Consider the following 27,436-nt stretch of genomic DNA (forward strand, 5'->3'; position numbering starts at 1 on the left):
TCGTTTCAAAATAGAGGTCGTTTCTCCATTATATTTTCTCGTATTTCACTATCCGCTGTGTTTCCACAATGTTCTGGAATATTGTCTCTTATTGTCTCTTTCGATTTTCAGGAATGAATGGAATTTTTTGCCAGTTCTCCTGTTTCATGAACAACAGGAAATTTTCATGGAAAATTTTCATTCGCGTAAAGGTACTTTGGACCACGAATCAACTTCACTGCTTTTAATAGTTGGATTAATTAGTTTTTTATGGAAAAAATTGAGAATTATTATGCCTAATAAAAGTAGTATTCTGAAATAGATTAATATTTGGTACTGCGGAATTAGAGGGGCTTTCTAATGCTGTTTCTGTAGCCAGGAAACGGGTCGACAATGAAAGTGCGCTTCTGTGGTGTTTTAGGACGTAAACCATTAGTCGAGGGCTGAATCTGTGAAAAATAATTCAAAGGATCTTGCCAAAATCCTTCTCACAAAGGACCCAGCACGGCCATATTCTGTATTAATTGGCAAAATCTTCTTTGGCGCCTTGGATTGTTTCCACGGAGCAGGCGTTAATTTTTCTATTCTTAATCAATTTTCATTGTTCAAAGGCCTCGATTATATTTCAGGTCCTATAAAAACTGAGGAAGCTTATCTAACTAATGACAACATTTCATAACGCTATCAGATGTCCAAATAGAAGTTTAGTAAATTTGTCCCGTCGGGAAAGTAAATGCTGGTTCTTTTTGAGTTTCCCGCCTCGTCGAGTGATTCTACTATTTGGTCGTTTAAGCAGTATAGAAGATCTGGACGATTCGATCATTCGTAATGTTTCAATTTATCACAAATGCACCCCTGTCGTATATGTGGACAAACTGCGTTTTGGAATCGAACCCGCGGCCTTAGAAATGGGAGGCGAGGACTTGACACGGCGCGCCGCGGCGCAACAACTGATTCCCTCAATTCCTCATAGGGAGGTACTCTACCGGTCGCGGTCACCCCCTAACGTCGCATAATCTGCTGTTGCAAACTCCCTGTTCGACATATGTATTCGGGCGAATTGATCGTGCATGTATGTAATGGGTTGTAGCAGCTGTTCGTATAGAAACCCCATGCCGTGTAAGTGACGAGGTGGCCGAGTGGTTAAGGCGTTGGACTGCTAATCCAATGTGCTCTGCACGCGTGGGTTCGAATCCCATCCTCGTCGAAAATTTTTCTCGCAATTATTTTCATTGCTTTCGTCGCCATTTTCATTGTTTATTATAAAATTTATTTGCCATATACATTTATTAAATAATATGTTTAAAATTATAGCATAAACGAAGTTTATTTCATTTCTTCTTGGGGAAATGGTTCAGATGGGCTGGAATGAGGAAGGACGAAGGTGCGTTGCTTTCACATGTCTGTGATAATGTGTAAATTTCAAGGACATCAATGGTCCCTCTTATTTCCTCGAATTTTGCTGGGTAGACGACTCACATTTTGTTTTCGACGTTGGTAACTTCTCCACGTTTTCTTGCATTGCTAGAAACAGCTTTCGCGATGAAAATTTCTAGGAACAGCTAGGAACTCATTCGTGATAAAAAAATGAATGTATTGTTGATTTTGACGTAATATACCCGAAAATTTCTTTCATCACGAAAGTAATCGCTAATTTTTGGAATTTTCCTTTTTTTTGCTTTTCCCTAAAAGGTATGAGAAAGTTATTCTACAGTAATTTGGACCAATGAAATGCGTTTTTGGTTCGTTTAAAATGGTTTATATCTATGTATTGTTAAGTGTTCGGGGTTGTCATTCAATTTAGCTGATTCAACTTGGGTGTATGCAATGCATTATAGAGATGATATATTATCGATAGAGAGCCGGCTTTACATGATAGGCTACCTGTTTCTCATTTGAAGTACATGTTGACTGAATATTATCATTCATTTACTGTGTATTATTTGAAGAGATACATCTACTTTTCTCCGAACGAATTAGGAGACACAAAGATATGATCTAAAGTATTATTACATGTGCATATTTATTTATTTCAATGAGAGATTGTATCTCGCATCCATTGCGTATTTGATATTTTGTAACTTCTGGCTATGAATCTCTCGGGAAACTTTGTTGAGATCATTAAAAGTTTTTATCTTGAATGGCCTTTTTCTTCATATCTGTGGATCTAGTGGTATGTTATTGGATGGGAAACCTTTAATGTACGGTTTTCTGGTGAGCTCCTTTTATTAATGATTATTTTGTTTTCGAGAAGCAGGGGTTTGTCGGTAGAGGCCCTTGTAGTTCTTTTTTTATTAAAAAATGTTCTGTTGATTTTTATTAAAATACCTTAATTTTTCAAAATATAAGGGGGAATTAACAAGCATTTGATCTTGTATGTTTCTCTTAGAAGATAACTTGCTCTTTCTTAGATATGTGCAACGGATCGTCAGTGAATTTGGAATTATTTCCAGAGTGGAAGGAGAACTGTTTTGGACTATGCCTTTTATCTTGTTTTACTTTTTCTGGGCAACAAAAGCGTATGAGGTATGGGAATAAGGTCAATTTCCCTTCGTTTCTAATTAGGGCCCATGTTAGTATCATCTCGCCATAATGCATTTTTGCAGCTTTTGTGTGGAGAATGTTTTCATTGCAACGAGATTCCTATCTTCGGAATACTGTTCGAATGAGATGTGTACTGATGCACGACGCCATTGTGTTCCGTGAGTTTCCTATTTTTTAGTTGTGATTAAGACATCTTTTTCTTTGCATCGTCTTTGCCTCGTTTTGCCAGTGTTTTGGTATCCGTCGGGGTATAATGTCTCTGTTTTATCTGTTTACGCAGAAGTTGATGCGTACTTCTCCTGTGTTTTTACCTATACGAGAGTAATTACTCATGACATGTAACCAACGACGAAGTTTTTTCTAAAAAAATATCATTTCGCCACGTTAATTCCTCTTTAGTATTGCGTGATCCTAAAATTTTTCTTATTTTACTCCGTGGTTTGTGCGAAGTTTAATGGTTATAGCGTACCTCTGGATCATATATTACTGATAATCTGCTGACGTCTTTCTGAATACTTGCGTTTATGATCCATCGCTATAATTTGCCTTTGTTTACCGAGTTCACCGATTACATCCCTTGAATATAGGGTATATATACAGCTTTTTTATTGTGGCTACCAAATGGCAAGAATACGTGGATTCTGAAGTTCTGATTCTGTAGTTGCACTTCCTATGGTCACAACCATGAAACCACACAAAGCTGCGACGAATATGGATGTAAATTCGTGATTGCATGAATACTAAACAAATACCTATCGCTTATGTTATTTAAATAATGTTTTTAATAATAATCGAGATCTATCGAGGTTAAGTAGCAACATCATTTTATTTATTTTATTTTTATTTTATTTTATCCTCAAACCACCGGATACAGCTCTTATTGGCCATTTTACACCGGGGTGTTCAACAAGTGTAACAAGTAGACGTACACAAACGACCATGCCCTGGATCGGGGAAACCTACCCAGGCGGGACTCGAACTCGCGACCTCTAGTTTGGCAGGCGAGAACGTTACCCCGCCGCCACCGAGGCCGGCAAACATCATGTAAGAATTAGGATATTCAATTAATATATTTTTAGGTGAACATTTTTTCCAACTATTTGTGTAACGGTAGCGCTTTTTATTTCTCGTAACTAACGTAATGTTACACCAATTACAGTATTCAATAGCTAGTTGCTGAAAAATTAGTCTGGTGAAGGGCTTAGGTTTTATTTATATCGTAATGAACAGATTAAACGAACTTCACATAAGTTTACTGTCAAAACTAAATGCAAATAACAGAATGAGATTGGTAGTTTCAGTTGGAATGTGGTGAAACCCATCCATCATGAACGAAAGACATCTTGCTCTTTACCCTGAAACACTTAATTCTCTTTAAATATATTGTAGCATTGATAAACATTCAGGTGTAGGTATGCTTGGAGAGTATCACCGCAGGAGCTTGCACAAAAATGCGGATTTTCAAATTCAGTTTTATTTTAAAGAAAATATGGCTGAAGAACCCAAATTTTCGAGGCCCTCAGTCGATGAAGTTCACCGTGGAGAGCCTATTTTGACATGTTAGTGTAAATGACATCAAATGCACATCTTGAATGGTATGTGGCATGATGTGGTGGGAGTTCTTAGTATTACAGGTGAAGTATTCTCGGATTTTCCACCAAGTGAGTTCATTGTAGACCAACGTTTCCGTGGCTGCCTCTGCCATCGTCTTCATGCCCTGAAGACGATGATATATAGAGGCAGCCATCGTAACATCGGCCTTTAATGTACTGACCAGGTAGAAAAGCCGGGAAGACTTCACCAGCAACACACTCTGGGATGGAACAAGATCTTATTTCTTAATATTAGTTAAATGAAAAATTGCAATATTTCCAGAGGATTTATTCAAACATGGTGCGTTTCTTAGTTACAACTCGTTGTTGCATCCTGTTGGTTTCGTTGGCCCTTAATAACGTTGCTGTAATAACAAAACGCGTCGTAATCGAATAAATCCTGTGTAAATATTGCAATGTTTCATTTAACTAATGCTATGAACTTCCACCACATCGTGCCGCATATCATACTCTATATAAGGTACATAGTTAACCGTTACAGTCTTAGGCTCAACGCGGTTGTATTTATCGCGATGAATTTTGGCGACGCACCTTAGTAAAGTAATATTGCGTCTAATTTTCCCTCATATTTCAGGAATTTTCTGTTATTATAAAGTCTCACTTAATATTCATCACTTATTTACATTATAACAGGTCATCATTGGAAGCCAGTTTGCAAATATATGTAAGCACTGTTTTTTTTGTTTCTGTCACGGCATTTTTCCTGGGGTATTACCTAGAAATTAATTACATGACAGTGAAGTTGCATACAATATTTCAATTGCATATTTTCAGATTTTAACGTTATTTTGTAACATCCAAAATTGGCATCGTTTGGAGGAGGCAGTGAAGTGTGTCTGCTATTGCATTGTTTTCAATCATCAAGATAACCGAATGATGCCTGCTCTGTGTTTTTAGCCATGTTGTAATTTATGACCGGTAGACCTAAAATAGACTTAGAATATATAAACGATTAAATGAACCTCATCAAGTTCGGGTACCTTAAATTTGTAGATAAGTTTCTATCACGCTAGGAGTTACACGCAAAATTGGAATGGCTTAACAGATAATCCTGTGGTTAATATTTTCTCCCCATGAGTAGTATTTATCTTGAAATTCTTGTGTGTAGGATTGGATAGTCATCATCATTAGTTAACGATCCTAAGATTGGTTTGACGCAGCTCTCCATTCCTCTCTCCTGTGCGCTAGCCTTTTTATAGCGACGTACTTTTTCCCTTTTACATCCTTTATTACCTGTCCTATGTATCTCATTCGGGGCCGTCCCTTGCCCTTCTTCCCTTCCACTTGTCCTTCTACGATTGTTTTTAACAGACCATCATTTCTTATAATAATTTCCAACTAAGTCGTCCCGTCTTCTGTTTAAGGTTTTTAGAGGGCTTGTCTTTTCTCCCACTCTTCTTAGCACTTCCTCGTTACTTACACGGTCGATCCATTTTATCATCATCATTCCTCGGACTGGATAGTATCCTGGAAAATAAATGAATTCCCCTGGAAAACCAGGAAATTTAAGGGAATTTCGCACTAGTATGATTCCGTGAACGTTACTTTCTTCGCGAATACGAGGTTTTGGAGTGCTAGAATAGATAGCCGGTCGTGACGAACGAGTTTTACGTCTTGGGAATTTGAAGACTGGGAAGGAAGTCGATCCTCCGCTACAGGTCCACTCTTGATCCCACGAGAAAGTCATTCCCTCTCGCTGGCCGTGCGGAGAGGAATTAAGGGAAGGGACCGATCCGAAAGGTACGAAACCATCCGGGGAGGACGATTAACATCATAAGGCCATATAATCAGTCGAGAGAGTTTCTCCAATTGGTGTTATCATGGCGAGCTCGGTCATTTTCTCAATTTTCCCCGGGTCACGCCTATATCCCCTCAGCGAAGCATGAAGTATAAGGGCCTTGGCTTCGTTGGGAGTTGTATCCGTCCTATTTCATTTCTCCCATCGTTCCCTCTCTATCTCCTTCTCAGAGCCAAAGGAGAGGATTTGGATGATTCTTTAGAGAGGTTGTAGGTGTGCCCTCAGAGAAAAAATATATGCAAGAGCACCCATCGGCTTCTATGCATGGGACCAAGTTTTGAATGGCAGAATTCTAGGTCGCGTGATGGGTCTGATTGACTGACTACGGCGATCGTGTTTTTTTTATGTTGCTTATTTGCAATAAGTCCAACCGAAGTGACATGTTAATATCGCCCCATAACCTATTAACAAAAAGAAATATAAGGTTATAAGACGGCGATCATGTTTTTTCTCATGTTGCTAATTTCGTTTGGAATTTTGATGTCCATTAAATTGAGTATCCAGGAAGAAGGATAAATCAAAAGAACTCTGATAAAATATGTTCTTAAGGATATACTAGGATAACTGTCATTGTGATCAAATCTTCCATAGTTAGGAAATTTTCTCAAAATGCCTTTGCTGGCGTGTAAATTTCGCCCTCAGCCTGCTAACAATATTAATTATAAGATTTTAACCGCTTTTAGGGTATATTGTTCTTCCGAGTTTTTGTAATTGATTCGGTGCGCTAATTAAAGTCTAATCCATAGATGCCATGCCTGTCTTATTTCATCTTCCCCCTCATTTTCCTCCGTTCGATGAAAATGTAGTACGATAGGTAGAAGAAGAAAAGAGCTCTGAAATGAAGAAAAAGAAGCATATAGGACTGGAGTTTTTAACATTTGGAACTGGTAGTTAACGTAATTGCGGGGAGGCTAAGATATCCCCGGGGGACGTTGTATAAATGGGTTCGCGTTTTAGAGCCATTTGGTTGTGTGTGTGAAGGGTGAGCGTTGCCTCGAAGGGGAATGCGCGAAAAAAAACACTAACACGAAGCGTCCGGAGAGGAATTTCACGTTAAGCTTCGCGCGCCTCGATTTTTTCCCTCCGTTTCCCACTTAAAGCTTTCCCATGGACTCATCTATTTTAGTCTGACAATGAAGGAAAACGCGTAGCTCTCTTGCCGTATGAATGGTGCACGGACTTGAATAATAATTGAGCGACTGGAAGCTGGCAAAGGTTAGATATATTTCTGTTGCCTAATACATCCGTGGACGGTATTATTCTTTAGAGAGACGATCTGCAATTGTAGACTTTTTAGAGCGTGATAGAAAGCATTGAGATATAATTGATGGTGATATGTCACCCATTCCACAGAATGACTTTGATCGCTAATTTTATTGTGGATAGTGGGTAATTATAAATAATTTTCGCGATATGTTACTTTAAAATTGTTTGTCATCGTAGACGACATCTATCGAGGTTAAACAGAAAATTAATGAATTAGATTAGATAAAATGTGGATAATTTAATTAATATCACACTGTAATTGAGCACTTTTTCCTAGCAATTGCTCTTTTTTCTCGTAACTAACGTAATCTCGCTCCAAATACAATATTTTGCTAGTAACACAAAAATTAGTCCGTACTTGTGTCGACGGTAGCGTTATTTTCACATAACTAACGTTATTTCACTCCAAAGACAGTATTCATTGTCTAATAACTCAAAACTAAGTCCGAAGACGGGCCAAAGTTTTATTTATATCATAATGATTTATAAATAACTGACTTTATATCAATTTATTGCCAATACAGAATTCATAGTATTGAATGGAACTGGTAATTTCAACTGAAATGTGATGGATCTGATCCATCATGAATGAAAGAGATCTTGCACGTTACACTAAAACCTTTATTCCCTTAATATATTGTAGTATCGATCCACTTTGAGACGTAGTTATGCTTACTGAAGTACCGCTGAAAGAACCTTCGTAAAAATGCGGATTTTCAAATACGTTTTCCAAATGCGATTTAAACGAAATATTGCTGGGGAACTGGGAATTTTTTGAGTCATAATCGATGATAATGAAACAACTTAAGTGTTGTGTTGATGGTGCGGCAAGAGATAAATGTTTTCCATATGAAATTTGCGGAGGAGCGCTAGAATTGGAAAATAATTTTATTTAAAAGACACAGTTTCCGGCATAATTCGGTGTGAACCTTTGATATTTAACGAAATGAATTCAGTTGTCTATTTCCAAACATCTTTATCTCCACTGACCATGGTGCGCCTTGAAAATGGCATTTTGTGCCGAAACCTGGGTCGGTAGAAATAAAGAAATGTGGGAATAGACAAGTTGTTTCATTATGTTTAAAAAATTTATTTTAACGAATAGCAATACTGATAGCGTACATCGGCTCTCTCACTTACTCAATATTTCAACGCGGAGGTTGATCTATAAAAGGGTTGGGTAATAAAGATATTTATAGTCTATTTAATTCTGCAATCGAATTCAAAATAGGTTTTTGAATATATGATTTAACACTTTCCCGGCGAACAACTTTCGAAAAATCTTCTCGGGATACCGCGCGGGTAAGATTATAATAGAGCGCCGATGTTTCGGGTACCGACTCGCTACCCATTCTCACGGCTACTAAATAAACGGCTATAGGTTTTTGAAGTAAAACAATAAATAGTTGGAAGAAAAAGAAATAAATGGTATGGAATCCATGTAAAAGGCCGTATAGGGCTGTTTTCGGTGGTATGGAAATAAATAAATAGGTATGTCATTACCGATTAATTAACTTTTTAATCCGCACAGTGTGAATTTTATTTTTCTAAGCTAAAAGATGTTAATGGGAAGCAGGTGGAGGTTGAGGCGAAAGCGTAAAAAGATGAGGGGAAAGAAGAGTTTGTGTTCACGTGATCTAAGACGCCTGAATGTCTACTGGATTTAATTTCGCGAGAGCTGGTTTCTCCCCTCACCCCCCCCCCCCCCACCATCATCTCCCTCCCTCAACACCCTTCGCCACCTTCCGGCGAACACTGAAACCCTTCGATTAACCACTCGTCGTACCCTTGTCTCCCTTCCTTCCTTCCCTCCTTCACCCTTCCTCTCAGCTACGTCATCGCTATTTTACCACCCCTTCCCCAATCTCCCGGAAAATGTTCTCTACTCCCCGTCCTTTATCGCTCGTGAAGGGAGCTTGGTGGACTAAGTGGGTGGACGACTTGGTTGCTGATGGAAGTGTCTTAGATTCATATCCCGATTGAAGCCTTCGGGCTTGCCAAAACAAAACAGTTCTATGGTCAATGCTCGAAATGTGAGTGTAAAACCAGGAAAAAGTAAGTGATTCTCGTGCCCTTAATGTATGAAATTCATAGTTCGGCTTAGTCCGGGGTGAGTTCTACCTTAACCGACCCAAACCAACTTTCGAATTAAATCAATGAGTGAGTGATACCTCTAGACTCACTAGCCAATGTCGAGTGCACCAATCATTGTTGAAATCCAAGGGCAACTCCATGCGTGCAGTTCGTTTGATATTCGAGAAATGTATTCCAATTGCCTGCGGAGGTGCTACCCAGAATGTGTGAAATTCAAACGCCTGTGGTTTAGTGTTGGGTGAGCTCTACCTTAACCTATTTAAACCAATTTCGAATTGAATGCCTGAATGAGAGATACCTCGTGACTTTCTCGAAAATTTCGAGTGCTCAAATCATTATTGAAATCCAAGGGCAACTGTTACTGAAGGCACTAGCTTGGCCAAGGAAAAAATTAAGGGCTGCAGTTTTCCAATATTAGGATATTACTATGTATGTAGATTTGCGAATCTCGAAGAGAACCAACAATGGCGTACTCGATGCATATCTATAGAGAGCTTCTGGCTTGATGTGGTAGAATTCTAACGTATTATAGATGAATATTTAATAGCAATTATCCAAAAAGACTGAATTATGTAGTTAATATGAAGTATTTGTGGAGAATTGCGAGTAAGTTTTAATTCACAATCGATGCATCACGATAGCGATCAACCTCCAACCCGCCTTCTCCTCCTCCACTGAAGCGAAGCGTGGAGCTCGCTTGTTTTTGCGGGAAGAACGTGTCAGTTTTTCTTTTTTTTTTATTCATCCGGAACGGAGTGAGGCGGGGTGGGTTCGTGCATCTCTCCTTCCATTTGGGCGCGCACTTGGGGAAATCCATCGTTAGAAAGGTTTCAGACTACTCTCGCGCGGTCTTTCTCATTGTTTCTGCACCCCACCCCTCCTTTACCCTTTACCCCTATTTTCCCCCCTCCCCTCCCACGCTGTCGAGTTGCATTCTGTCGGGGAGGCGGGGGAGTTTAAGGGGGTTTTTGGGTAGGAAAGGGGGAGGGTTGGATCACGCACCAAACGGTCGATGACCCTCCTCCTCTCTCTCTTACCATCCCTCCTCCTACCTCACCCTCAACTTCCCCTATCCTCTTCTCCACTTCACCCCGCCCACGTATATATATGTATAAAGGCACACCTCATCCCTCCTCCCCTCCCTTTTCCCTCTCTTCCTCTCTATTAGGGATCAAAAATTCCCAAGTCATCCGTTTCGAATTGGTGGAACGAATGTAGGACCAGTGTTATGTCACGATTTGCTTGCGAACTTGCTCGGGGGAAATGGCTAGTTCTTCAGTTTACTTTTATATTGGACTGTTGTATAGTTTGAAAAATGAGGAGATCAGGATTATTTTCTTTTTTTAATCAGTCACCTTCTTATTAAACTACTAACGGTGTAAAATGGCGGCATCCATCCTATCGCCAGGAAAGCTTATGACGTCACAAACTTATGCAGAGCGTGTAACCGATTCATCGGCCTCGTTTATAGGTCTCATGTGGTTTGCTGGTGTTCACTTTTCTCGTGAGCGATTCCAATCCTCGCTGAAAGGATTCCTTTGATTGAGTAAATGAACCATAACTCTTTTGACGTCACTAGCTCATGAAAAGTGGGCGGGAACGTTTTTGATTTTACATTTTTAATTTAGGAGAGTGACGTGGTGGAGAAGATAATTTTTTGGCCTAAACTTAAAATTATTTCATTCCATATACCGACTTATTTTATCAACAGCTATTTCTTGTCTGACAATGAGAGTGGAGTACCTTTTGTGTCCTAGCGAGAACGATTACGAACAAAATGAGTAATATAACTTTCACGGGTAGTGTCCTTATGTATAGCACAAAATTATATGTGTTTTCCTACGCCAATTTTAAGACCGACCCACGCGACGTTTTTTCTTCCACTCCGGAAACGTCGTCAGGATTAATCCTATTATCTTATTAATCACTAGCCTTGACAAGGCCTCTGGCGATAAATACGATTGACGCGGGGAAACCGCGGTTTTATATTTGCAACGACGTTTAACATAAGTACTTAATATGAAAACACAATTTAAATATTTTTAAAACTTATATTTGATGGATATCAATTCATCTCCGAATCAAACCAGGAAACACGCAAAATTCTATGACTTAAGGTAGCAAAGAATGGATACGGTAGTTTTTTTTGAAAATTGAGAAATTATATTTGTGAAGCTTTTGTTTAAATTATTCTTAAATAGAGTATAAATTCTTGCAACTTCATTTTGTAGTGAGTTAAATTGCAATTGAAAATATGTAGCTAATAGTCCCGGGACACACTTTTCAACCGGATATTTCAGCACACCTAATTTTTTTCATTCAGATTTCTTGATATTTTCAAAATTTGTCTCTTTCCAGGTTACATGTAACTTATTTCAAAAGATTTGAGGCCTATTTTGAGGTTATGGACGCACCTTATAGTAGAAGAAGGTTCTAAAATGAGGGGGGGGAGGTACGAAACAGCCCCCCCCCCCCGTGTGAAACAGGGCTGTGGGAAATTTGAAAAATAGTTCTTAATGTAACGTTATGATGTTGCTTATGGAATTAAAATTCCTTACGCCCGGTGTTTTTTTTTAGCGTTTTCTGCATTTCATTTTTTTTATGACGGAGGTGTTACGATCTTTAAGAACCTTTCTGAATGTGCTTGTGAGATAGCTCAAGGCATTTCATTCTCGTTTCAAGGCAGATTCCTGGCAGTTTAAAGGCCAATACATTCATTTGATGTCTCAATGGTGTCCGAGGCATTCATGTATATCCATGGTTCCTAATCCTCATTTCGTCTTGGGAACTCTAAAAAAATTTATTCACCCTTGCGATTCTCTTGTTGTTTTATGTTTAAATGGTGTGTGGTTGTCAAGGTGTTAATGCTACTGCATATGAAAATCATGAGTGCAGTTTTTCGGTTCTCCTGCCGTTCGCCTGTTACCAGTGACGACAGTTTCGAAAGCCATCCTGCTTTCGTCTTCATGTCGAAAGTGAGAATTTCGTTATTTCACTAGTGCTTTCCGTCGTTCCGCTGAGCGATGATTGGCTAGAACTCTCTTCCACGCGTTAGTGATGCAGCACTCGTAACACACGAACGCAGCTGGAGTACTACCTGTAAAACTGCACTCATGAACATCGCCGCGGAAACCTTTGCAGAAATTTCACTATTTGTTTATCTTCTGTCTTCATGTAAGTATAATATAAGCTATATAAAATATGGGATGGACCTAATGAATAACGAACAACAACTTCTCAGCATCGTGGAAAGAACTTGTGAATAGTTCTCAAGCAACCAGTCACTTTGAATCTTTGTAAGACGTCGGAAAGGCGGTTTCCAAATCGCAGAGGTGTTCACTCAGATAAATAAGTGATTTAAAATAAAAAATGGCCTGGAATGAGCTCATGGGTTGACCTTTCTTGGGATATCCTTACGTCCTGCTTTGCATTTGGCAGCGGTGGCCCTTGCCCTTCCCGGACCGCGCTTACTCATAATGATAAATCCGTTGGAACTGGTTCTTTACGAATACGATTTTTCACTCGCAATCCAACATCATCCAACTTCGGGAAGAGGGCTTTGCCCGTTGCCAGAATCTCCTGGTATGTGCCAACGAGTTGACGGAAGAGGAATTGGGGAGGGGGTTGAGGTCGAGGTGGGGTAAATCTTGGTTCGGCATTGATTATGTCTCCTTCTTCCCACTTAATGCTTCTTTATAGGGTAGTTTCCTTCATCAAAGAAAACGAAAGGCATTGATTGCGATTCGTTGCCCACCATTAGTGTATTCATAATATACAAATTATTTGGTTTTAGAAATCCCAGTTTAGACGAATGGAAGTGGCCAATTTTAACCTCATTTGAAAAAGGCCAGATTGACGCCCATGCGATTCCACTCTACGTGACGGCACAGCGACCTAGTTTCTATACGAGTAGATAGGAGTTTTACATCGTCTGAGATTACCAATGCATGCATGAAGCACAGAGCTCAGGGAAACATGTCTTAATAATCACCTATTAAAACTGCCTAAGGTCGGAAATTTTTCTTCGTTTGATAGGGTATTAGTAATCCTTATTTAAGCCAAGCGCTATCTGCTAGCAGGGTACTCTGCTACCTGCTAGCAGCCTGCATCGTATCAGCGCTCAAAACCTCGCCCCAAGGTCAGCTCACACGGCAACAGCGGGAACCAGAACGACGTCACACGGGCTTTTCCCAGCATTCATACTTAGCCGTCGCGTTTTGGCGCGCCTGAAATTTTTCACTTTTCATTTAATCGCGAAAAATAGATATCGTCATTACAAAACCTAAAAGCGTGAAATACGGACTCTAGGAGTAATAATCTTTCGATTTAGGCAATAAAAAATAATAGAAAACCACCCTATTCTCACACTACCCCACAAGCCGCTTCATTGGCCGTATTAAGACCACCACATAGTCATTGAGAAGATGTTAGGTGTTTTTGGTAACAAATTCAGGTGGTGTTCAGACACCAGCCGTAAGAATTTATTTAATCCCATCTAGAATTTATTTCGGTTTTTATTTTATTTTATTGTTCTGGGGAAAATAATTCTTGTACCGATACGTTCAACAAGATATCTCTATTTATAGGTTCCGTCAGACTTAGCAACACAGTGAGGTTTTCTCTGACACTCTGGCTATCCTCTTTCCCAAGTATGAAATATACCAAGTTTCCTCAGTACCCCTTTTTGATTGAGTTTCTGGTTATTTTTAGTTTGTATTTATTTTACTATGGGAATCCCCCTTGAATTTTTATTCCTCTTGAAAAAAATACGGGCCGAACGAGGGTGATGCGTCCACATGGATAGCTAAGTTTTTTAGGGATTTAACAATGCAAAAATGGCTCCTCAGTGAAATAGTTATAACACTATCTCCCTGATACTCTAGTTTCAAAATTGGCTTGTTATGCTTGGGTGGTTGTATCATAAATGAACAGGCACTTTAGTGGGAGCTATTCCATCCAAGTTTTCCCCCATGGATGACCATACCAGCTAGTTTTTTCAAACCCCGTATGAGATGCATTTCTCTCCATGGTTAGCTGCGCCGAAGTTATTTTCAGGATGACGTTTCGTGGCCTATGCTGGCAACCTCTTCATATCAGGTGTGAGCTCAAACACAGAACTCTGTTCACTCAGACCTGATCTGAAGATGTGGCCAGCACAGATCACGAAACGTCATCTTGAAAACAAATTAGACGCAGCGAACCCGAAAATCATCGACAGAACTGCAATCCAGAGCTATGGAAGCCTCAAAACGTAATCCCATACGAGATATTCCAGAGGTATCCATAAAATTAATTACTTTTCTGGTTTGAAAAACTGGGAAGGTACAGGGTTTTGCCTATTTACAAATGACTGAAAAATCCGTTTATTAAGCATTTTGCGACTCGAGGTTTAGGATCCATAGGGGGTTTGAACCAATCACACTTACATAAATCGCCTAACGCTCGACCCTCTACGCCAACAACCCCGTATTCTAACGTCATATGATAATAAGGTTGTCCCATTCTCAGCTGCAACCCCTTCCCACGACTCTTTGGTCCCATCCCTTATTCTCAAGCCCTTCCAAACTCTACCTCCTCCCCCACGGCCTACCGACGACAAAGGATCCTAGCTGATACCCTTTAATCCCTCCCTTTTTTTACTCTATCGTCTCAACCAGACTTCCGAACCCCTCCTAACCCCTTCTTCCTTTAAAAGAGCGACCCCTGCTCCCGTTCCCTTAACACTGCAAAATCGCGCTGCAAACACACATTTTCCTTTTCACCATTCCCCGGCGAAAATTGACCCAGGGAAGTTGAAGCTGGGTATTTGCTGATTACCTTCAGGTGGGGGCATCTTTGCCTATGTTATAATGCCCGCAATCCCATAATATGTCCATGTCTCGGTAGTTGTGTGAAATAATAGGGACGTATTTAATTTCTATCTACTGGTACCCACTGGTACCTCCTTTTACCTCTGCATTTCTATCCTTTGTTACTTTCTACGCGTGCGCACAATATAGGAATGAAATGGAAATAGGAAAGCAAAAGGATTGCTTTATGTAAATAGAATGGTATTGGTTTTGATCTTGTCCGGTAGAGCCCACAATTTTCCATAGGTTTTTGACGCCTCGAATTTCGAATCCTAATTTTTTCCTTGTAGAATTTCGCACATACGTTGATTGCGGGTGACTCCGTTAAGTCATCAATGTGGCTAGTCCCACTTTACTAGAATTCATTTTTGATACCGATTGCAAAGCTGGTGATGTAAGCTTGATTGTTACCTTATCGATGGGCGACTGGAATTGAAATGGTGACTAAGCACTCCGTAGAAACACTTCGTACTTACCGACATTAGACCCATGAAAGAGCGTTACCAAAATTGTTGGTAGATTCGAGTGCCTATCCGCATTGTTTGGTTGTCTCGAAGAGTAAACGAAGCAGTCGAAGTTCCAATAGCTCAGCGTTGTTGGAATAGTAAACGCCAGGGTGGAATAGCAAAAGTCTGATATTTCTGATGTATTAAAAGATTTAGATTGATAAATATTGAGTACAAAAAATAAAATTCTTAAACAGTCCAAGAAATTCGGGCAACCTAATAAATAATATATGTGTGTAATTGATTATGTGATAGTTTGTACTCGAACAAAATTCACTAACTCTTGGTTAACTATGTGGTATTCCATTATTTCCTGGATATAGACAGTTACTTATACCACTTATACTTGTACTTGTACTCGGCTGGATTAAATCAGCACAGATTCATGTCTGAAAAATGTTATGCTACCTGAAAAGGTTGTTATTTTACTGTTACTCGTTAATATTTTTCAAACCATATGATTAGGTGAGAAATTTCTCTTGTGACTTATATTTAGAGAGGGAATTCTTAGTTTTTAAATTGTGCATTAAGGAGGATAGTTTCTTTATGTTTTATGGTCGATGAGTCGTTAATGCTTCATAAAATCATAGTGTTCCATCTACTTGATATTTAGCCACCAGATAATGTTTTGATATACCGTTTCGCCATTTCATGTGTTGGTAAACTATAAATTGGTTGTAAAATTGCGAAAGCTCATGAGTTTAACATTGCCGAATAATATTGAATTGCCTAGAATTAAGTATGACGATGTGTGGAAGATTATATGTCAGGCAGTGACGAATGGGATTGGCGGTTAAGAATATATTCAATAACATTTTCTTACCGCGCTGAATAAAGTGATTTTCCAGTTGATTCATTGCATTTCAACTTTCGCACCGCTTATATTTGCTACTTTCTGTGGGCTCACGAATTTCCCTGAATTGGTTAGACAAGGTTCTATTTTAGTTGAAGAATATGTTATATATTTTTTCTCCAATTTGCTGTATGATCGAAGTGAAAAACTGACTTTTCATGCTTATTGGTTTACCTGAATCTCTTGATTGAATATGAATGCGATCGAGAGCCTAAGTAAAACTTATTTAATCATCTTCATGCACGCAACTATTAAATCCATGGAAATTTCATTTCCTCTCAATTTCTCCCAAAAAATCTGCTGATTAGTATATTTGGAAGGATTCAATTAGTGTATCTCGCCCTTTGTTAGGGTATTATTTGGATATCTAAGCATCGCAATTTTTTAAAATCCTAGAATTTAGGATATTTTCAAGGGCTTTTCTTTATATTTGCGGTCATTGTGATTTCAATTCTACATCCGCGTAGAAATAGTATTGGAAATTTCCTTAGACATAATAATTGGACATAATAATTCCAGTTTTGTTGTTTACCGTGATATTAAAGACTGGTTCACTCAACATTTGTGTTCTGGAAAAAAATTGATTATAATATTTATAAATGTTGCTTGCAATGTTTTCTTATAAAAACCCTTCTCTTTTCTTTCTAGGTAAGTGACACTTTGGTTCTTGATACTGAAACTGGCAGCTTTTTATTTGAGTATTGTGTGAGTATTACCGCGGATTTTTTCCAATTGTTCAACAAATACCTCAGCAGATTTCTATTAAAATTACATTAAATTTTATATCTACTAAATCTCATGCCTTTTCAGAAAAAAAACGTTAGTAGATATATAATTGTAAGAGTGACTTGGTGGAAGATGTTCAATTGAAATGATTGATGAATTAAAGGTGAAAAATTAATAGCTTTGAATACCATTTGGTAGGATACGCTTTTGCGATGGTAAGGCATTACCGAAAATATGAATCGTAGAATTTCGTCCACACGTTTTAGAACCGTTTGTTGAATAATGTAGTGTAACTATACAGAAAATGGGACAAATAGGTTTTGCGAATAGCTAACAATATTCTCTCGTAAATAATAGCAGTCAAAAATTATTACGGTCGGAAAAAAATTCTGTCAGAAGTGGGATTCGAACCCACGCCCGGAGAACCGGACTGCGACCTGAACGCAGCGCCTTGGACCGCTCGGCCATCCTGACTTGTGATAGGTGGGGCTCGCTAAGCGGTAGAAGTTTGCAGCGGTGGACTTCGTCGTCAAACCTATTTTTGTGAGTCTAGGATGCGCTTCAGGGGACTGGTTACTACGTAACACGAAATAGTTTATTACTGGATCCAAGCTGGTCCTGGACTAATTTTTAAAATTAATCTTCCAGTTTATCAATCGAAGTCATCTCACGAATTATGTACTTGGTCCTGATTTCGTAGTTTCATTTAGGCAAATTGGTGACAAGTACTTTTTTAAGCGGCAATGCAGGACGATACGAGCCGATACGATGATTTCCTTGAATTTGTGAGGTAAGAAGGCAATCCTTGCAACGTTACGATCGGAGATGGTTAGTGGGTATCCGTCGGTTATGGAACATTTTCCCCTGGATTTGACGACTGTTGTTGTCTTTACTCATTACATAATTGCACTGGTTTATACCAGTTATTTTCTTTATAATAATCTCTATGAATACTCGCCGATGCATAGTAACTGCGTTATGCAACGTTAGTAGAATATCAGCCTTCGTAATTTCTGTACGAATTTTTATCGTCAAACTTTTTTGGAATTAAAAAATATACTTTACTGTGAAGGTTGAAGTTCAGAATCGTATTCTCACCCGTGGTGATATTGTCCTTTACTATTTAATCAACTCCTGAATTATTTATTTTTACTTATTGTTAATGTTTCCTCAACATTGTTTATGAAATTATCCAGAGGTAGATTTTGGGAGATAGGGTTATGAAATGCCTTGTGCTATGAAGAAAATTCCAGTCCTCGTCTACATCTATATCATACTCAATGACCAATCCCTTGGATGTTTGTGCAGGGGCTGAATGTATGTGGGAAGGGTCATCTCTAAGCCAGCATGCATCATTCATCTACCACAGTATTTATTCCCGTGTATATGCAATATAAACTGAGGAATAGCTGCATACATACGTTCATACATAAAAAAATGTTTGTAATATTGTGAAACTTTTCGGTAGTATTGGGAAGAAATCGATTAACTAATTTAAATATGAAACAAACGATCATTTTTTTAATATCGCGGTGAATTCATTTGTCTAGCGATATCGAGAAGAGTGAATATTTGATCCTGTTTGAGCTCGAACTCTCCTTACTCGAATCTATGTACCTGTTTTATTTTTTTGTATTCTTCGTCCTATCACTTCGACGTCGGCATAATTTTCGCCACAGCTCATGAAATGACTAATTAATTTCTACAATTGGGAAAAGTTTACCCGTTTCAGCCATGTTAACAATATCTAATGGCACGTCAACTAAGAAAATACATGTGGTGAAAAGTTTCTCGGGTTTTCCACCGGTTGATGTTTTCCATGTCTCCCGACGTTTTCGAACCGCGACTTGCTGGTTATCCTCAGGGAATATTCCGATTTCATTCGGAAAAATCCCTGAGGTTGATCAGCAACTCGCTGCTTCAGCAACATCAAACAACGAAACATCAACCGGTGGAAAACCCGAGAAACTTTTCTGCACCTGATACGCCGGGGAAACCTAAGATCATAAAAGAAAATGCATTCTCTAAATTCCAATTTATCAAGTGGAAGAATTGCAACAGTTTAAAAGCCTATCAGAATGGTACCCTAATGTTTTCAACCTTCCTTTCATTTCTACAATTAAATAAAAGCTAGGCACCTACACGCCATTCAAATGCTTTTTCCGTTCAATTATTACCCTAGCGAGCCTATGTGAAAGAATGGAACTAGAAAATGTATTTTTCTCACTACAGTGATTTTTTATGAGTTTGGCCACACTGTGAAACGTAAGAGGAAAAAGAAGGTACATGGACTTTTCCCGTCGTCCTCTCCCTCGCATCTCGACCCAAAGAGCTGCCGGCCCTGCTTACCCCTTGCTACCCCTTCATCCGCTCACGCTTGCAAGCCGCAACTTCATTTTTTCCCCCGGTCCGACAGTTCCGCGAGCTTCTATACATCCGCGTCACTATTATTTCACCCGGCGCCTTTGCAGGTGGGAGCTTTTTTCCTCAGGCGCCCATTCGGACTATGGGGATTTTTAGAAGGATAGCAGTATCACCTCTCATTTAAATTGTGAGGTTGCATGTATCAGAGATAATTGACTGGGTGCCACATAAATCTGATAAAGGTGCTAGTATCAAGGTCAATTAAATGTTTTCGATACTTATTCGTTGATAAAATTGAATAGAGGCAGGGATCATTGCGCGTGATTTTTCTAGCAATTTATATCCGTTCTGCTCTATGATTTTAGTGACACATCACGCCCGTGGTTTCGTCACATAGCGATGTCATCTCTAGGTACTAATATACTAAAACATTTTTCCGATAAAGCTGGGTAAAAAACTTATCAAATCAAATGTATGTTCTTCACGATTTTTAGGAAACAGAAAAAAATCCTTTCATTACCAGTTTATTTTATTGCTAACGATAGATCAATTGATTTATTACTTCGCTCAAATTCTGGTACCTTACAATAATAAATTTTAGCGAAAAAACTTAATTTATGTTTCTAGGCTCCCATTTTATCTGCTGGAATTGGTGGGACAGCTTATTGCTAAAATTATGAAGCCAGATCTGATTGCATGCAAGCGCTCAATATCTGTGCAGTGTATGACCCAAACAAATTGTTGTTTTCGCAGAAATAGTATTTTTTGAAAGCGCAAAACTTTCGTTCCATCACTCTTGGGAATGTAATCATGTTCATTGTGATGGTGGATGGGGAATATTTGCCGTAGAGGAAAGCATTGAAGAAGCGTGTGAGAAAGATCTCATTGTCAGTTGAGTTCAGAACTCTGCATACCGTACTGGATTTCTGGGAACTGGGGTAAAAGCTTTGGTAATGGAAACTGAGAAGGTTGGGGAATGTGTGTTATGAAGGGGGCATTGTGTCGCGCTTGGGGTCGGTATCTACATGTATGCAATACCCTGCAAGTCACCTCTATGGTGCTTGGCAGGGGGTGATTAATCTCCAGCATGCAGATTGCAACATGTGCGTCGCATGTGCCCTTCGTGGTCATCAAAGATGTATTAATAGATATAAAACTTCAGCGTTTCTCTAAGTCCAAGCATGCATATCTCCAGGAATCTCAAGGCTATTGTCTCTAGTAATACTTTTTTATATAAATGTAAAATTCGAAGCAGCGAACAACGAAAATAGATCTATCCATGTAAAGTTTTTCATACAAAGAGTTTCCGCGAAAAAAGAATGGTCAAAAATATTTCAAAAATGACAAGATATTCATGATGGCCTGATGAAGACAATCGCCGAGGGACAAGTGGAAGGCAAGAACGGAAAAGGAAGGCCTCGAACAAAATATATGGGACAAGTAAAGAAGGATGTGAAAGAGAAGAAATACGTAGGTGTGAAAAGATTTGCTGATAGTACTGAGTGGGGAGCTGCGTCAAACTAATCCTAGGATTGTTGACCAGTGATGATGATGAAGATAAAAATTATATATAAAAACAAAAATGGAATAAGACAAACATGGAATCAGTTGTTCAAGCGTGTGCCGCTATTAATTTTGTTGATCGAGAGGCCAATGCTAAGCATTTTATGAGATATTTGTTTTGCTAACTCTTTTTTATATTTATACCATATAGTTATATTAATGAGATATTTTCATTTCCTCTTAACTATTCAAGGTTAGCTGTTATTGGAAATTAGTCGAATTTATTCGGAAAGAAATAGTTTCTCACTCGATTAGTCCCGGCAAAAGTGAGGGTAAGTTTTCAATCGCCCGTCAGATATTTGCATGGAAGTGTGATCGAAGTTGAATTTTTCTCACATTTTATGGTCAACTCATTGAAGAAGTTCCTTTGAGTAAGAGGTGGACATCATTAATGTATTGATATGAGCCGTTATGGAAAAGACTGACGTTAGCTAAATCCGTAATAACACCATTTATACTAGTTGCACCAAAAATGAAGCAACTAATTCTTCGTTATTAGCTAGTAAAGCTTATTCATATGATCACCTCTCTCTTGCATCAAAACTCACCTAACTTTGCACTGAATGTATTTGTTGAACGTAAATTGCCACCCGCGTATATGAGCGTGGCATTCCCCGAGAACGATAAGTCGTGTGTACGTGTGTGTGTGTAGTTATGCCAGCGAGGACGAGAAGCCATAAATATCCCCCCACCCTCTTCGATTTTCGTTCCGCTTCTCTGCGGGCTGGGCGGTAGCCGCGCGCGAGAGTTTGGAGAGCGCTCGGCTATACGACCGCACAAGCTCGTGAAGTGTAGCTTAGTGGACTGGGGAGAAGTGGTCGCGCGGCAACCGCCCAGGGCGCCTCTTCCTCCCCTCCGGCCAGGACGCTCTCTTCCCCTCCCAGCGCCTAGGCTATTCCGGGTGACTCATCCCCTACCCACTACGATCCCCTCCATCCCTTTTCCAGTTCTCATCAATTGCGGCCAGCAATCTTCTGGTCCCCCATACCCCTTTTTCTCCCTCATCCCCTTTTCCCTCGCTCACACACTTCCCCCTTCCGAATGCCTTTTCCCACCCCACACCCCTCTTTCTCTTCCGTATCACCCTTCTCTCTCCAGTTTCCTAGCAATACGCCACCTCCTACGCCGTCATGCCGCCCTGCTCCCAAGCGCGCGTAAAATCCATTTCCAATTCGGTCCCATGAAATGTGCGCGCCTGGTCTTTCCTCCCCTCGCCTCTTGATTGGCTTCTCCTTTTTATCGGCAGTCCACGAATCCTTTCGGGAGATATCTGTCGTTTCTTTTGCTCTCCCTGTCTTTGTCCATTTTCCTTTTAAAGGGCTGGCATCATTTTTTTGTCTCTTATTTCCTCTTAGGTTACCAAGATGTCCGAGAAAGACAAAAAGTCAAACTTTCTTTCGGGAGGAACACCTGCAAAATTTATTAATTTCTACCTTCAGTAAACTGTAACTTGCATTTGCTATTTTCTATAGTGAAAAAGATTGCAAAACCCTAGATTGTCCCTTTGAATGAAAGTCAGATTTATCTGATTAATGATTAAAGGGATCTTTGCGAAATTGATAGTCGGAATTTGGGCTGGTCTTAATTTTCTGTATTGCGAGTCGTGCGGGCTGGAATATAGATATTTAGTCGTTCAAGTTGCATGTGGTTTCAATGATGTTGTTTGCATTTTAAATATTTTAATTTGATTTTTGGCTGCGAAAAATGGGTACCTTAGATTTTTTTCGATATTTTGTGCACGCATCATTTTAATGCTCTCTGTCGTATAGTTTTGTACACTGCTTAAATTGTTTGACATCGTGCCATCATTACGCTTTGGTGACACAGAGCGGATCTGGCTGAGTTCGTTTAAAGAGTAGATTGGGCGCTGAGCGTAAAGTTAAGTTAATAGATACATTTCAAATATTCGTAGAGATTCAAAAGATATTTCTACCCAGATCGACGGCTGGTAACTACAGAATTCGTGATGTGAAAATTTTGTCTTTCGTTTGATAGTGTAGCTGCTAATTCTATTTTTCTATTTAGTATTACTGAATAATATATAAAAATAGCTGCTTTTCCTTTATAGTTTGTGATGCATGTTGATCTGGGCCTATATATTATCTTAGAGCTGCATAAAAGATGCAACATACATTATTGCTGGGTGAGACATCACTCCTATCACGTAAATGCACGTCTCCTTGTAATTCTACTTGTAGCTTAGTTAAAATCCGAGGAGAAATGAATGTTTGCCGAGCACATGACAAAAGGCTGGAGGTGGTAATATTATTGTCATTAAGTATTTTATCGATTGAGGTGGATTCCCATGGAGTATTTAAGGAGTATCCTGGCAGTCCTCCCTCTCTTCATAGATTTCCATCTTAACTTCACAATAAAGCCTACTCTCTTTCAATCGATCTGAGAATCCTATTCTCCTTCTTTCTCTCCCTCGTCAACCCAAAATTTTACCCTCTAATGCTGTTTTCAACGTCCCCTCCTCTCTCAGTACTCGCTCAATCCTTTACTTCTGTCTCCTACGTATCTCATCCTCTCTAGACCTCTCTCCGCACCCACCATGTCCAGCACTTCGTCCCTCCTCCTTCTCTCCTTCCACTTCACCATATCCATTCTTCTCTATACCCTCATCTCGATGGCCTCCAGTCCTTTCTTCATCTCCTTCATAAGTGTCCATGTTTTCGCACTCCGTAAACCTATACTACAGGTCGGACTCTTTACCAGCCATTTTTTTTGCTCCCCTAGTATATGATCGTAAGCGTTTCCGTCGTGTGGTACTCTACGCTCGTCTAACCAGCGGATCAGGTGATCGCATTGTGAGAGAATTCCCGTCATCGGTCGTTTGCTCGCTTCTCCTCCCTCCCGCGAGTTCGCGCTGCGGTCGCTGCGGCCGGCGTGCCAGCTGGGCGTTTAGCTTGTATGGTCGTCTCACTTGACCGTGGGATCGCGTTATAATTTTCGGGCGCAACTGTTTTGCATTTGTCCCGACGAGTGGGTGCTAATTACTCCAAACGCGGTTGCCAGTTTTCCAGATTGGCGGTCGTTGGCTCGCTCTCTGCATCCCACGCCCGTGTCGCTGAATTCGTATTCTGGAACTGTTGTAGAGGGACTATCTTTCTCGTCCTGGTTAATCGACTCTCTCGGTCACGATTAAATGGACAGTTTTTTTTAAAACTAGCTATCTGATAGGCAATGAGGAACGTGGTAGTACCCAGAGCGTGGCCTAGTGGCTGGTGCGCCTGTCTGCTGATGTAGGGGTCCGTGGTTGCACATCATGGACTTTGTTATTATTAAATCAACTATCGCTTAAGGTAGGCTTCCATACAGTGCTTATGAAGAAGTCGGCAGCCTCCCCTTCTTTTATGTACTCTCTCTTCAATTCTCAGTGAGGCTTACTCCTTTAATTCTATCGAAAAATCTTTTTCTCTTCCTTCCTGTCCCTCGTTCACCCAACACTCTACCCTGTAACACTGTTTTCAACATTCCCTCCTCGCTCAGTACTTGTTACATCTATTTCTTCTGTCTCCTCTGTATCTCATCTAGAAGTTGCCTCTCCTCATCCACCATGTCCTTCACTTCGTCGTTCCTCCTCCTTACCTTCTCCATTCTTCTTAACATACACATCTCGAGAAGGTGAAGTGGACGGAGATGAGGAGGAAGGACGAAGTGCTGGACATGGTGTGTGAGGAGAGACAGCTTCTAGATGAGATGCGGAGGAGACAGAAATTATGGATGATGGGAGTATTTAGCCGAGAAGGATTGTTGGAAACGGTATTGGAAGGTGGGTTGTTTGTTAAACGAGGCCGTGGAAGGAAGAGAATAAATTTTTTTAAGGAAAAGCTGTATGCCGTATTGTGGATTGAATCATCATCACTGGTCAACAATCCTAGGATTGGTTTGACGCAGCTCTCCACTCAGTTCTCCTATCAGCTAATCTTTTCACACCTACGTATTTCTTCTCTTTCACATCTCTCTTTACTTGTTCCATATATTTTGTCCGAGGTCTTCCTTTTCCATTCTTGCCTTCCACTTGCCCTTCGACGATTGTCTTCATCAGGCCATCATGTCTCAAGATGTGGCCTATAAGGTTGTTCCGTCTTCTTATTAAGGTTGTGGATTGAATACGGAGGTATAATTTGTGAGTGTAGACAAGGAGTGATATTTCACTAAGTGTTATCCTTCCTTTACTAATATAATATTTTAGTGAGTAAATGATATGTTCAATAAAAAATGATGGTTTCTGAATGCGAGTGTTTTCATTGTCGTTTAATTATCGCCCCTATCTCTGCGCTCCTGACCGCGGTGACCGAGCCGCCGCTGTCGGGGTACTTAGCGCCGGCGGCCTCCGGCTCCTCCCTTGTCCCGGAATATCCGGTTGTATCCCACCGCAACTCGAATCCTGTTCGGTCACAGCTACGCACCTCCCGACCAGCGGCGTCCGCTTTGTCAAGGCAAAGGTGCACTCTCATTACTACCGCAGCACAATGTGTCTAGTGATGGAAAAATGTCAGTCGAAATCGACTTTTCGAACAATCGATTTTTAATCGAAAAATGCTCGACTTTTCATCAAAAATCGTTATTTGAAGCAAAATATCGATCTTTCGAAAAAATAAACGGTTACAAAATTTCTTCACAAAAATATGTTTATTAGTCACTCGAAAAACACTTAAAATGCACATTTGAGTGGATGGAAAAAATCTAATTAGAACAAATTCTTGAATTATTTGTGGTAAAAATTTACAAATGTTTGGGATCACTGCTTGGAACCATTCGGCTTCACTAAAAGAAAAATCGATTGGATGAGATGCTTTCTTGGTGATCGAGGGCGTGCCTTACCAATTTTACAGGCCTATGATAAAAATATTTCCCATGGAACGGATGACATTATCATATGCCGGTAATGACGATGCTGAGAGAAAAAAATTAATTAAAGGCATACGACAAATGTCACGGCATAGAAAATCGTGAGCACAATTCTGCCGACGAAAGATTTCACGCTTACCTTGCGGATGGCTAATATGTATTGTATGCATCCGACTGTGACGTGCGACAAACGATGGTAGGCCAGCCGCCGAAATACGTAGATACATTAGTTGATAGAAGAATTTATTGTAGAGATGCTTCAAACCAAACATAGGATTGTGACCAGTGATGATGATGTAACCAGACGCCTTCCATCCCATAGTCATATGCTTCGCTAACCCGTGGGCACTGTTTTTGGGTGCAATCAATTCAAAATTCATTCGCTGATATGTATATTGACTGTATGGTGGACGTGTCTAGTTTCATCATCATCACTGGTCAACAATCCTAGGATCGGTTTGACGCAGCTCTCCACTCAGTTCTCCTATCAGCTAATCTTTTCATACCTACGTATTTCTTCTCTTTCACATCTCTCTTTACTTGTTCCATATATTTTGTTCGGGGTCTTCCTTTTCCATTCTTGCCTTCCATCTGTCCTTCGACGATTGTCTTCATCAGGCCATCATGTCTCAAGATGTGGCCTATAAGGTTGTTCCGTCTTCTTATTAAGGTTTTCATGAGGCTTCTCTTCTCTCCTACCCTTCTTAGGACTTCCTCGTTACTAACTCGGTCGATCCATTTGATTTTCATCATTCTTCTGTAGCACCACATTTCAAAGGCCTCTATCCTTGCTTTCTCCGCAGCGGTCATTGTCCATGCCTCACTTCCGTATAGGAGCATACTTCAGATGTAGGTTCTTATAAATTGTTTCTTTACTTCCATATTTAAGTTTCCCGCTGTAAGCAGGTCTCTCTTTTGGTGGAATGCTCTCTTCGCCTGGGCTATTCTGCTGATAATTTCTTTCTTGCTTCTCCCGTCACTAGTTATCTTGCTTCCCAAATAACAGAATTCATCTACCTCTATCAGTTTTTGCCTCCCTATTTTAATGTTGGTCTTGACTTCTTCTCTTCTGCTGCATACTAAGATCTTGGTTTTCTTCGTGCTTATTTTCAGTTGATATCTACTCATTACCCTACCCATATTAACCAGAATATTTTTCAAATCCTTCTCTGTTTCTGCTAAAACGGCTATGTCATCGGCAAATCTTAGCATGCTCATTTTTTCTCCATGGATATTCACTCCCAATTCCTTTTCTTTGATTTCATTAATGGCTTTTTCAATGTAAACGTTAAAAATTACGGGTGACAATGTACAGCCTTGTCGCACTCCTTTCTTAATTCTTGCTTCTTCACAGCTGGGCCCTGATTTTATCACGGCTTCTTGGTTTTTGTATAAACTGTGGATGATTCTTCTGTCATTATAAA

General features: G+C 39.8%; 1 protein-coding gene and 2 non-coding genes across 5 annotated transcripts in view; 2 read left to right on the forward strand and 1 right to left on the reverse strand.

Moving 5' to 3' along the window:
• The window catches only part of LOC124167053 (protein groucho-like), a 464,536-nt gene that overhangs the window by 91,243 nt on the left and 345,857 nt on the right, over positions 1-27,436 (forward strand). The window lies entirely within an intron of this gene.
• On the forward strand, positions 1,105-1,186 carry Trnas-gcu. Its single transcript has one exon. It is a non-coding gene; the product is annotated as a tRNA-Ser (tRNA).
• Trnal-cag lies at positions 17,619-17,702 on the reverse strand. The gene has a single exon. It is a non-coding gene; the product is annotated as a tRNA-Leu (tRNA).

Source organism: Ischnura elegans, chromosome 10, assembly GCF_921293095.1.
Source record: "Ischnura elegans chromosome 10, ioIscEleg1.1, whole genome shotgun sequence".
NCBI lineage: Eukaryota > Metazoa > Arthropoda > Insecta > Odonata > Coenagrionidae > Ischnura > Ischnura elegans.